Source organism: Dendrobium catenatum, unplaced genomic scaffold (genome assembly GCF_001605985.2).
Source record: "Dendrobium catenatum unplaced genomic scaffold, ASM160598v2 fragScaff_scaffold_84, whole genome shotgun sequence".
Lineage (NCBI taxonomy): Eukaryota > Viridiplantae > Streptophyta > Magnoliopsida > Asparagales > Orchidaceae > Dendrobium > Dendrobium catenatum.
Genome location: NW_021318546.1, coordinates 466,957 through 479,515, shown reverse-complemented (window position 1 = coordinate 479,515; position 12,559 = coordinate 466,957).

Below are 12,559 nucleotides of genomic sequence, written 5' to 3'. Positions count from 1 at the left end.
TCGAGCATCCTCTCTTTCCTACTCGCGCGCCACTAAGGGTTGTTCTTCGTCGATGGAAGGTATTTTGTTTCATTTTTTTCCTATTTCAGTTGGATTACATAAAGGATCAGCCTTAAGTCCATATCTTTTTGCTTTAGTCATGGATGTTCTCACTAGACATTTGCTAGAGGATGTACCTTGGTGCATGCTTTTTGTTGATGATATTCTTCTTGTTGATAAAACTAGAGAGGGAGTACTTGAAGGTAAACTTGGATTATGGAGATCAACATTAGAGACTAAAGTTTTTCGATTGAGTAGATCTAAAAATATGGGCTGAGTTGAATGCAGCTTGGGGCAGCGAAGAGTACACTAGGAGGAGGGATCAAAATCGACAGAACAGAGCTTCTGATGTTGGTGGGTTGGGAAGTTCACTTCATACAGGCGGCTCTGTTCCACATACTGAGCACAGGCGTCGTTTGGTAATGAATTTTAAATATTTTTTAAAATTGTTCTTTAATCTGTATTAATAAAATTCTCTTAATTCAAACAGAAAGCGATGCTTGGTAGAGAACCAACTCCTGTTGAATTGCATAGTCGCACTCATAAGCGACAGGAGGATCAACAGTGGATTGATGAGAGATCAAGAAAAGCCTATGTAAGTATATTTTTATATATGTTTAATATTTTCTAAGTTTTAGTTTAACTATATATATTTATATTCTACTTTCACAGGAGGATTATACACGGCTTCGAGAGACTCATGCCGCATCAGGTGAGGGCTCTTCTGGCGGCTCTGTGGAGTATTCTGAGTATCACATCTGGTCGCAGGCCGTCGGAGGAATGCAGCATGGTAGAGTATATGGCTTAGGTGCACAAGCTCAGGCATACGAGGGGATGACATCCTCTACTGCATCCAGCTTCGCATCTAGTTCTCATGACTCCTTACAAGCTCAATAAATAAGTGCCCTTCAAGCTGAGCTAGAACAAGTAAGGAAATCACAAGCTGATTGGCAAGCTCAGCTGCAAGCACAGGTTCAAGCTCAGCTGCAAGCACAGGTTCAAGCTCAGCTGCAAGCACAGATTCAAACAAGTACGGAGCAACACAATCAGTTGTTTGATGAAATGTGCAAGATGAGGGATCAGCTGAGTGGAAAAGACGTAGCTCCACCTGAGGAGGAGCCCACAGAGTCAGAGTAGTTTAATTTAGTTTACATGAACTTGTTTATTTCTGTGAACATGTGTTATTGAACAGTTTCTTTTAATGTTATAAACTGTTGTGAAACTGTTGTGAATTTGTTATAAAATGTTGATCTGTTGAAATGTTACAATTAAAATGTTGTGGAATTGATATTTGTATAGGTTTGCAGGTGTGGAAAATTGATTGTTGGCTGGGAAGGAATTTTTTTTTTGTCAATGCTACAGGTTTCCGGCGAATTTTACGCCGGAACTTCGCCGGAAAGGACGATACAACGAATTGTATTGAGCGTATCGACGCCTTCGTTCCATCGGAAACTACCAGTGCACGTTCCGGCGCTATGTCCGCCGCTTACAAAACAAAATTGTGGGTTGTCTACGACGAACTTGTGGCATTTTGTTAGCCAGTACTTACCGGCGGAAGATATGATGGAAACTTACAGGTGCATATGGCGCCAGAATTTATCGGTTGGGAGTCGTCAGCACCAATCCGATTTTTTGCGCCGATAATGCGTCGGAAAGTGCGCCGGAAAGTTTTCCGGCGCATTAGATTCGTCGGAAAAAATTTATCGACGCGACCTAAATCGGGGTAGGAATTTCTGCCGAAACGTGCACCGGAAACTTATATTTCCGTCGGATTTCTGTGTGTTCCGGCGGATTTAGTCCGCCGGTAATGACGGGTTTTCCTGTAGTGGGGATTGTGACTTTGGGCAATCAAGTCATTAATAAAAGTACACATTTTAAATATCTTGAATCTATTGTTCAGAGTGATGGTGAAATAGATGGAGATATTATCAGCAGAATTCAAGTTGGATGGTTGAAGTGGAGGAATGCATCGGGCTTGCTGTGTGATAGAAAAGTACCCCTCAAACTTAAGGAAAAATTCTATAAGATGGTAGCTAGGCCTGCAATCCTTTATAGTGCCGAATGTTAGCCTTTAAAAGAGAAGCATAATACTAAGTTAAGTGTGGCAGAGATGAGGATGCTCAGGTGGATGAGTGGCTTTACCCTTAGAGATATGATACGAAATGATCATATACGTGAAAAGGTTGGAGTAGCTCCAGTAGAAGATAAGATTAGAGAGAGTCGCCATAGATGGTTTGGTAACATAAAACGACGACCTTCCAATGACACGATTAGGAGAGTAGAGGTATTAAATTTGACTTATGTTAAAAAAGGTAGAGGCGGCCCTAAAAAGACTAGGTTAGAAAATATTAGGAATGACCTTTCTTTATTAGATTTAAACGATAATTTAACTTTCAATAAAACACAATGAAGAAAAAGGATTCATGTAGTCGACCCCAAGTAGTGGGATAAATGTTTGATGATGTTGTTGTTGTTGTATATATCTGGTCACACTTCACCTCACATATATGCATTTTATAACTTTTCTTTTATATTCCTACAAAGTAAAATGTAATCATTCTTTTGAGATCATTATCTTTTGAAAAATTATAGAAGATTCAACATCCAGAAAATTGAAGACAACAATAAACAATCATATTCAAATCTAAACTTATATAGGAGTAAAAATTCAAGCTTGTTGTTGGTGAAGCTTAACCACCTTTTCTTTATAGCAAACCCTAGGTTATACTTTGAAATGTAAATGAATAAAAGTTTTTTTATTTTTACATTATGATTCATGCATCATTTCATTGGACGATCATATACGTATTGCAAAGTCCTAATAATAAAGTTTTCTAAACTATAATTCCTTAATTGCTAGGATAGAGCCTATCTAATCTTTCATTCATATAGCGATTGATTGTGCTTAAGATTATTAGCTGACAGCTCACTTTAGACTAGTGTTAGCACTGATTATTTACACCTCTCAATCTTTGCACATTCCTTTTAATTCTTCTCTTTCAAAATCCAAAATCTAAAATCTAATTCTAAAATTTAAATACAACTCTAGAATTTTCAATCTAAAGCATGTGCATTGAAATCTTAACAGCCCATATATATCTTTAAATCTATATGGATTTGAAAACTTTATACTTCACTTTAATCAAGAATATTCTCTTAGAGGATGTAATTAACTATAGCGTCTTGCCCTTATAAGATGTCTAGAACCCAATAATAAAATAAACTCTACTTTAGTTTCTTTTTAAGATGGGGAAAGAATCTATGAATACAAACATAGATTTAAATAATGGTTTTATTTTATAATCAAAATGATAAATGAATATTCTTTTTATTCTTTAGGATGAATTTTGTAATCTTTATATTATTGTGATTATGAAAATAAATTCATTGATTTAGTTTCTTAATCAAAATGATAATTGAATATTCTTTTTATCCTTCAAGATGAACTAAATAATCCTTAGATTATGTTTAATCATAAGAATAAAGTATGGTTTCTCTTCTCAAATTGATAGTGAAACATTAGTTTATCCTTTTGGATGATATAATATTGATCTTTACAGATTTGTCAAAAGAAATGTTTTTCAAGTGAATTTTGTGTCGCATGATATTAAGTTTGTCCGCAAATATTTCTAGCGACTCCGTTTGGTAATTCTACTCGGAGTACTAAATCGGTCCTAGATCTGATAGAAGTTCTACCCGTTTATAGTCTTACATTTGCATGTGCATTTCTATGTTTATTCAAATTTCAACATTTGAGTCTAAGCTTATACCAGATAGCATATACCATGGTTACTTCATTTCCTCCTCAAAATAAAGCGAACTAGTCCAATTAGAATATTGATTTTGTCCCAGGTCTGGTAAGGGTGTTTCACATTTGTAGTCATGCATTTTTGCATATTCTATAGTCTTGCATTTTTACATGTGAATAATCTTGCATGGGTATGTCGACTGCAAACTTTAGATTATAAATTTCGATGTTGTTCCCTCTCTTGTATAAGATCCTTTCATTGAATTAGGGGTGTCAATATTTGACACGACCCGAAAACCCGACCCGAACCCGACCCGAAAATTTCGGGTTAGGGTCAACCCGAACCCGAAACGGGTCGAATTCGGGTTCAGCATTTCGACCCGTTTAAAAAATCGGGTCTAGTTCGGGTTAACCATTTGACCCGAAATTGACCCGAAAGTAACCCGATTTTGACTCGAAAACCCGATTTTGACCCAACAACCCGAGATTGACCCGATTTTGACCCGTTTTTGACCCGAAAAGAGGAGTTTGACCCGTTTTTGACCCGAAAATTAGCCATTTTCTTGTTGGAAATGGGTCATTCGGGTCGGGTCGGGTTGACCCGGACCCGAAGCGGGTCGGGTTTGGGTCAGGAAAACTGACCCGTTTTTAAAAACGGGTCAGGTTCGGGTTGACCCGAATAGTGCCGGGTCAGTTTCGGGTTCGACCCGAACCCGACCCGTGACCTGAAATTTACACCCCTACATTGAATTTATGTCTAAATACAAATCTAATTCATGTCACATTCCATCATCTACATCTGAGAGTCTTTGGACAAGGGTCTATGTTCAATGCTCTTCTAAAATCTAAAATCTAAAATCAAATCAAACTTTCTGATCGGATTTAGTTCAATCATTCCCTATGATTCAGTAAACTTTACTCGGTAAATCCTCAGATTTATGTCCTGCTTAAGGGTCAATTATAAAAATGTCTGAAAAGTTGACCTTCTCATTCTCTATCGTCATGAATATTACTATCAATAAGGTTCTATCTGTTGTTGCAATAGTGATCCAGTTCATATTAATAAACAATGTTTATTTGGCCTTCATTGGGCCATAATCTAATGTGGTCAAGATTGAATATGTACCTACCACAGTTGTTAAGAATGTACTTGAAGGTGAGTATGTAGTTACCCTAGTAGAAGGATATTCATCTCCTTGTCTTGATAGGAGGCTAAAATTAGCAAAATCAACCCATTTTATTATCTGATGGAGAAAAGGGTTGTCATCCTAAAATAGTTGCCAAATCTACTGCACTAGTCATTCATAAGCATTGTTTAGCAGAAGAAGAAACAAAGGGAAAATCTATTGAGGAATCATTAGTTGTTAGAGAATACACTGCTATAGATCCTCACAATGTAGCAGAAAAATGCATTGTAAAACGCAATCACTATCAACTTATCCAATGTGATTTTTATGTTGCGAATCTTCATCATATGCGAGAACATTTCATTAAAAAACATAAAAAGATAGAAGAACTAACGTGTGAGATGAGATACTTCATTCCACTTGGGTTCATTGGAATTACATGCTGAATCATTGAAAGCAATGTCCATTTGCTTTTACTTCATCAAATTCTTACTCAGAAACTCCTAATCTTTCACTAACATATGGTTATGACAAACCATCATTGCACCTTCATGCCAAACACTATTGGCCATCAATGGACCTTAATGGCAAGGTTGAATCACCAGGCCAGTAGGACCCACATCTCCGAAGGGTCCAATGTTGCTATACCACACGACAAAGGAGGGAGAAGCATCCCTCTTCAGCCATTAAAGTCGGATGCTTTGAGAACTTTTCCAGAAGAGAGACTGACCAGCAACTTCTTACAGTGGTAAATCTTGTGTATCATTCATTAAGTATACCAATAGAAGTTTCTCTACAATTTATTATTAGAGAGCTAAAATTTATTTAACATAGAGAAGGATTATGACAAGCAACTTATAACAAATAAATTTGGATAGAATTACACCAATGATGAACTTTGTTCCTGAATTGAGTTCAGTGAGCCGATTTCCTTGACTTAAGTAATTTACATGTCACTGATCAACTTCAAGATGGGTGTGGGCTCCGAAAATTCGGCCCCGGCCTCCCCGCTGCGATTTCTTCTTTTTATTTGGCGAGGGAGTTTTAACTGATAGGTTCCGGGGTAAATTTTGGAAGGCAGATGGGTTTGTAGATAAGACACTACTCAGAGATTTCGCCCTCATTTTGTGAGGACTTTATAATCTGAGTTCTGGTTTCCTATAGGCGCAAGCACCTATAGTTAATTACCCCTCCCGATCACGGGAGAGAACTTTCGATTAAGGCTAGTCATCGATCAGATACGTATAGAATAGGTGTTATCTGGCATATAGTAGCAGCATGGGTTTGGATATTTGAGAATTAGATTTGATTTGGGAATCTTGAGAGTTTGATATTTAAAATAGACATTTCACCATCTTGCACTTAAAGCGAATGGTGGGGGGATGGATGATGGACCCGATCAAGATCCCATGGTTCCATCGTCTCGGGCCATCGTGGTCCCTGGTCTACTTAGTCAGAGGAGGTAGTCGACCCAACCTAACAGAAGGATCCTTGTCGACAGCCATGGGTTATTTCGTCCAAGGAGACCTTGTAGACTTGGGTTGGATATTTGTCTAAGGGGACAAATTTGAATCCACCTTAGCTAATAGATAGCTTTGTGCCCTATCAATCATATCCTATTGATTCATATCTAAAGGATTTGATGCCAGTAAGGAACGTATTGGCTCTGGCCATAACCGCTATCTGTGGTGCCATTTGGCGGCAAAACCACTCGGTTCAAGGGCCCCGGGTCGTCATAACCATTTATCCTGCGGTGTCATTTGACGGCAAAACTGCCAGTTAGAGGACACGCACCACATCCTTACTGACAGGAGATTGGTTTGAGAATGGATCGTAGTGATATTTTTGACTAGGCATTTCGCTCTTTCTGAGCTAAAGTAAATTTTGAATTTGTCCACCTCGGTAAACTGTTGCGGAGGGTGGATGGGTTTTGCTTTAAGTATAGATGGTTAGATTTCAAATTTTAAATATTTATGGGATTTTAGGATTTTGGATGATTTTTCTGGATTTTGTGGAGTTTTGGGTTTTGAATGGACTTTTGGGAGACATTTGAAAATGCCTGAAATTAACCCCTCCGGTTGAGATCTTCAATCAACGCGGCCATCATCGGGGTGTTTGGGGGCATTTCCACTTTATGAATTAAACCTTGTCAACTCTGTCTAGCTGTCTACAGAGGATCAGGTTTCGTAGGCTTATGCCCTTGAGAGTGAATTCTTTTGATTTTACGCTTTGAAGGCCTAATATGAATGTATTAAAATAAATATTCTGGTCGACACGGCCACATATTTGCTTAATGGTTCAAATCTTGTCGACTTTTATTGATGCGTATAGAAGGATTGTGTTCGAATTTGAATTCACTTGTTGACCCGTACAGCATCCCTAGACGTCACGTGTGTACCAATAACACGCTCGCCGGGTCCCATGTAGGTGTTGATTGTATTTACCCCTCTAGTGTATCTATGTGTATATAAATTACAGTGCACGTGCAGGGGATACTTTGAAATAATTGTAGTTGTGCATAAACTATCGTTTGGATGCACACAACTTTTCATTTAAGAGCTTATACACGCCTTCTGTCCGCTAGTATGAGTGTTGTGGATCCGGTGGCGTGGCGTAGCAGCTTCTGGATAGAATTGTTCGCTGCTTCCTACAGGTAGACTGTCGTGCACTATTTGGTTATTTTTGTAGGCGGGTTATAGTGCACTAACAAATCTCCTGCTCGTATGAGGTTGTATTTGCTGGATTCCACATTCCCTCTGATCTTCTTTACTCGTTGAGTTCAATGCATCTGACTGTAATAGATTCATAGTTCTTGCTTACATTTGAACTGCAAGGTACTACTACATCCACTTTGGTGAGTTGTAATCTCTTATAGGTGGTAGAAGCATTTGCTCCTTGTATTTTGATTAGCTTGAAGATCTCCCAAGAATTCCTTGAGAACTCTATGCTATTGATTGATTGTAAGCATGTGGCTATCCTTTCAATTTGAATTCTTTTTGTAAGAAGATTATTGTATTTGTTGCAATTCTTCTAGTATTGCTTTACTTGTTATACGTGGAGTTCTCTTCTCCAAAGGGAATTGTTTTATAAGTGAGGAACCTTCTACGATGACTTGTAAGAACTTCCACATGTACTTGTAAAACCATTAAGTCAAATGAGCTTCAAGTTATGTTGAGTTCCATAAGTCCCCTATTTGATTGTTGATGTTTATTTCATAGTCTAACTCGACCCAAATGCTTCATTCAGATCCAAGTTCTTTAGAGTTCATGCTCCTTGGTTCAAGTTAGGCTTATGAGTTTAGTTCTAGTTTAAGTTAAACTTTTCTTACATCAAGCTCATTTGAGTTCAACTTTGGTTCTTTATTCAACACAAATCAAGTCTCCTATCGTCTTTCGAGTTCAAGATCATGTTCTGACCCAAGTCTTGATTGCAGTTCATTTGCAAGTTCAAGTTTTATGATTTGATTCAAGTCATATTCTATGTCCCCTGTAGTCAGAGTCTTGTTCAAGTCCAAGTACAAGTTCTTCATTGTCTTTCAAGTTCATATCCTTCCTCTTTATTCGTGTTATGGTTCAAGTTCATTTAAGTCCATTTGATTCAAGTCCACAAGTCCCATTTTCTTCAAGTCCTTGTCTGTATTTCAGACAAAATTTCGGCAGCCTCCTCTCTCTCTCTCTCTCTCTCTCTCTCTCTCTGTCGGCCAGAGGAGGTCGGAGCAGCAAGGATGTCGGAGGGTTGAGTCGTGGCTTGCGGAGGGAGAAGCAGAGAGAGGAGATTGGAATCGTGAGTGGAACTGAGCATGGAAGAGCAGCAGCCGAAGGTCTCATTTGCTTCAGTTTTTAACAACGTTCACGGGAGCGCGATCGAGGCGAGCAATTCCCGGAACAGCGCCGAATCTACAGTGCCTCGACGGGATTTCTTATGAATTTTGCGGGTTCGACAGGCCGAGGTGCGGAATTTCTGGGATTTACAGCAGAGACAGGTATGCATTTTTTTATTTCATTTTTTTTTCTTTCTGAATAGAGGTCAACAAATACCCCCCAACAAATGTGGTACATATTTAGAACGAATCACGTTTGTTGTATGCTGATTAACCCTGTGGATCTCTAAATATTTGTTCTAGATGTCACACTAGGTATTTCATTTAGTGGATCTTCGAAAATTTATTTGGATGTCACACTGAGATTTTCATCCAGTGGATCTCCAAAAGTTTCTTTGGATGTCACACTAGGATTTCTTTCTTCATAGATCCTTTAAATATATCTACAGATGGTTGATACCTCGATCTTAACTGAGTAGGGATCTTCCAGGATAGTGATAGAGTATTTCACACTTTGGTTCTTAGAGTATCACTCTGTAGATTGACGATAGTACATATCACTGTCACTTTATGTTCTTCTTTTGATACCACAATCACTTTAGTTTCTAGCATGTTCATGAATACCCACATCTTTCTCTTATGTTTACAGGATTCTTGCTCCAGACTTTCTACAGTTACTCTTGGACTCAGGTGCGCTTTCTTCTTAGTTTTGATTTTGTGCATATACTGATAATGCTTTATTTTTTTTTTTTTTGTAGGCTACCACAGGAAGAGGATCCAAGCTTCAGCCAGTTCAGTACCTCAGGAGGCCTCAGCTTTGGTAAGTTTTTACTTTGTTTGAACTGTTCTTTTTCTTTTCTTTTTGCTGCTTTCTAACACATTTTTTTTGTTGCTCTATGCAGGCTTCAAGAGGAGTGGGATACTTTTTCACGAGCCACCTCGGGATACCTCTGTTTCAGGTATAACTTTCTTTTTGTATCATCTTACATATGTTCTTTATGATTTTTCTTCTTTCTGTTGACTTCTCTTTTGCTTTGTGCAGGTCCTAGAAGTGCAGAATACCTGGCCTTTGGAAAGAGAAGAATGTAGACTTCCTCTTCAGGCGTAGCTTAGGAGACATATTTTAGTCCTCTGTGAAGGACATTGTACTTTTCCTTTTCTTTGAGCTGACGTAATTTTGTAAAAAAAGATGTAGTCCACAAATTTGTATATGAATTTTTGAACTTAATAAAATAAAGTTATTTTATAAATTCAGTTATTGACGAGCTCTCTTTTCACTATCGTTGAGACTTCTGTGGTTGTACTCTGAACTGTGCTCCTGATATTTTAAATATTTATTTGGGGATCTCGGCATGCAGCGCGATGTCGACCCAAATAAATATTTAAAATACCCCCAATCTTTAGGGACACTTGTAGATATTATCCGGGATGCTCATTCCATGGCTTTGACTCGAGCCCCAAGATTTTGATTCTTCTATCCTGTGCTTTGTACTACGGACATTGGTGGAGGATTACCTGATTTATCAATAATGATTTGTTAGGAAATTTGTGTTCCTTCGGCCCTATGCTTTTAGCTTTGGCGGGCTTGATAAAGAAGTAGATGCCGGTGACCTAAACCCTTAGGTTTGTATTAGGTCGATAGCGAAAAGTCATCGGTCCAGAGCTTTGTGCATAACGGACTTGTTGACGATAGAATCCACTTAGTTCAGCCTAAGGCTTTGTGTGAACTTTGGGATAATTTTCTTCGGTCCTTTGCTTTGTGCTTTGGCGGACTTGTTGAAGAAAAATTCCTTCGATCCTCACTTTGTGCTTTATGGATTTGTTGAATGATTTACAGGTTTTGGATTCAGTTGATAATACCGAACGTAGTTAGTATCTCGATCCTTAACCACTTGAGAATACTTTAATCTGAATCACTTGAGTTCATCAGATCAGGGAAGCTAGAATTTGATAGCTCTTTGTCCTCTGGTTGCTGAGATGGGGGTTCCTTTACAGCGGCTTTTCTTATGGCTTGTTGAGTAGATGGAGCTGCCAGTGATCCGGCCATATTTGGGCTTATTGGATCCATTCTCTTACACCCATTCAGGCTTTAGACTCAAGCTATGGGAATTGCGCTCCCCAATGCTGATTTTGCTGAAGTTGGTAGATTTGGAGTCATCCTTCGTGATTTTAGATTTTGGAACCTACGAACATTCAGTAGTTGCTCGAGACTCATTATAATTTTAAATATTTATTCGGGGATCTCGGCACGCGGCGCGATGTCGACCCGAATAAATATTTAAAATGCCCCCTATTTCGCAGGGACATTTTAAAATGGAATAAATTTGAAATATAAAATTTTAAATATTCATTTGGGGATCTCGGCGTATGGTACGATGTCGACCCAAATGAATATTTAAAATGCCCCTATCTCGTAGGGACATTCTAGATAGGCTTTTTTGTCTTTGAGTTTTTAAATATTTATTCGGGGATCTCGGCATACAGCGCAATGTTGACCCGAATAAATATAAAATGCCCCCAGTCTGATGGGGGATTTTGAAATGCATTCTTGCTATACAAGAGAATTTCAAAATGTAAGCATGCATTGAAAAATATGCACATAAAATTTTGGTCATCATAAAATACATTCAACATGGAATTTTTCATGCATGATATTTCTTTAAATGTGGGTCATTGATAGGTGGCATAGGCCTCTGACCGTTCAGATCGATCAACTGATATGCTCCTCCCTGGTACACTTTCTCGATGACGAAGGGGCCTTCCCAATTTGATACGAATTTGCCACCGATTCTTCGGTGTGGGATGATTAGTCTTCTCAACACCAGGACCAATTCCCCATCTTGAAATGTCCGAGGGTTCACCATCTGATCAAAGGATTTTTCCATTCTTCCTCGACAGATTTCCAGGTTTTGTTGGGCTTGTAACCTGAGTTCATCAAATGCGTCGAGCTCTTCCATTCTGAGACGGGCATTTTGCTCTTGAGTGAGATCATTCTGAATTGCTACCAGAAGTGACGGTAGTTCGATCTCTAATGGCAATACAGCTTCAACACTGAATACTAGAGAGTAAGGAGTGGCTTTGGTTGGCGTCTTGTACGTTGTACGGTATGCCCATAGTGCTTCTGCCATTTTCGTATGCCATTCTCTTTTATTCTTGGTGAGGATCTTCTTCAACAATTTCACCAGTGTCTTGTTAAAGGCCTCAGCCAAACCATTTGCTCTTGGATTGTATATGGATGAATACCGCCAATCGATTTTATGCCGATCAACAAATTTGTAAATTTTTGTACTTTTGAAAGCTGTACCATTATCTGAGATTATATGGCGTGGCACACCAAATCTGTAGACAATGTTGTGGGTGAAAAAGTTGATCACATGCTCGGATGTGACCTCTCTGAATGGAGCTGCTTCTGTCCACTTTGAGAAGTAGTCTGTTGCTGCCATAATAAATCGATGTCCCGCTGATGACGGCGGATCTATTGGCCCAATTATGTCTGTGCCCCAGCATTCAAATGGCCAGGACGCTATTGTTGGGTGTAGTGGATTTGGCAGTTGATGTATAACATCACCGTGAATCTGACATTCGTGACACCTCTTAGCGTGATCAATATAATTTCTGACCATGGTTGGCCAATAGTAACCCATTCTCTTGATTTTAGTGGCCATTTTGGGACCTAACTGATGTGCTCCGCAAAGCCCTTCGTGGACTTCTAATACCACTTTTTCAGTTTCCTTGGTCCCTATGCACCTTAGCCACATTTGGTCAAAAGCCCGTCGGTACAACGTGTCATTGACAAATGCATATCGTATAGCTCTTTTTCGAATT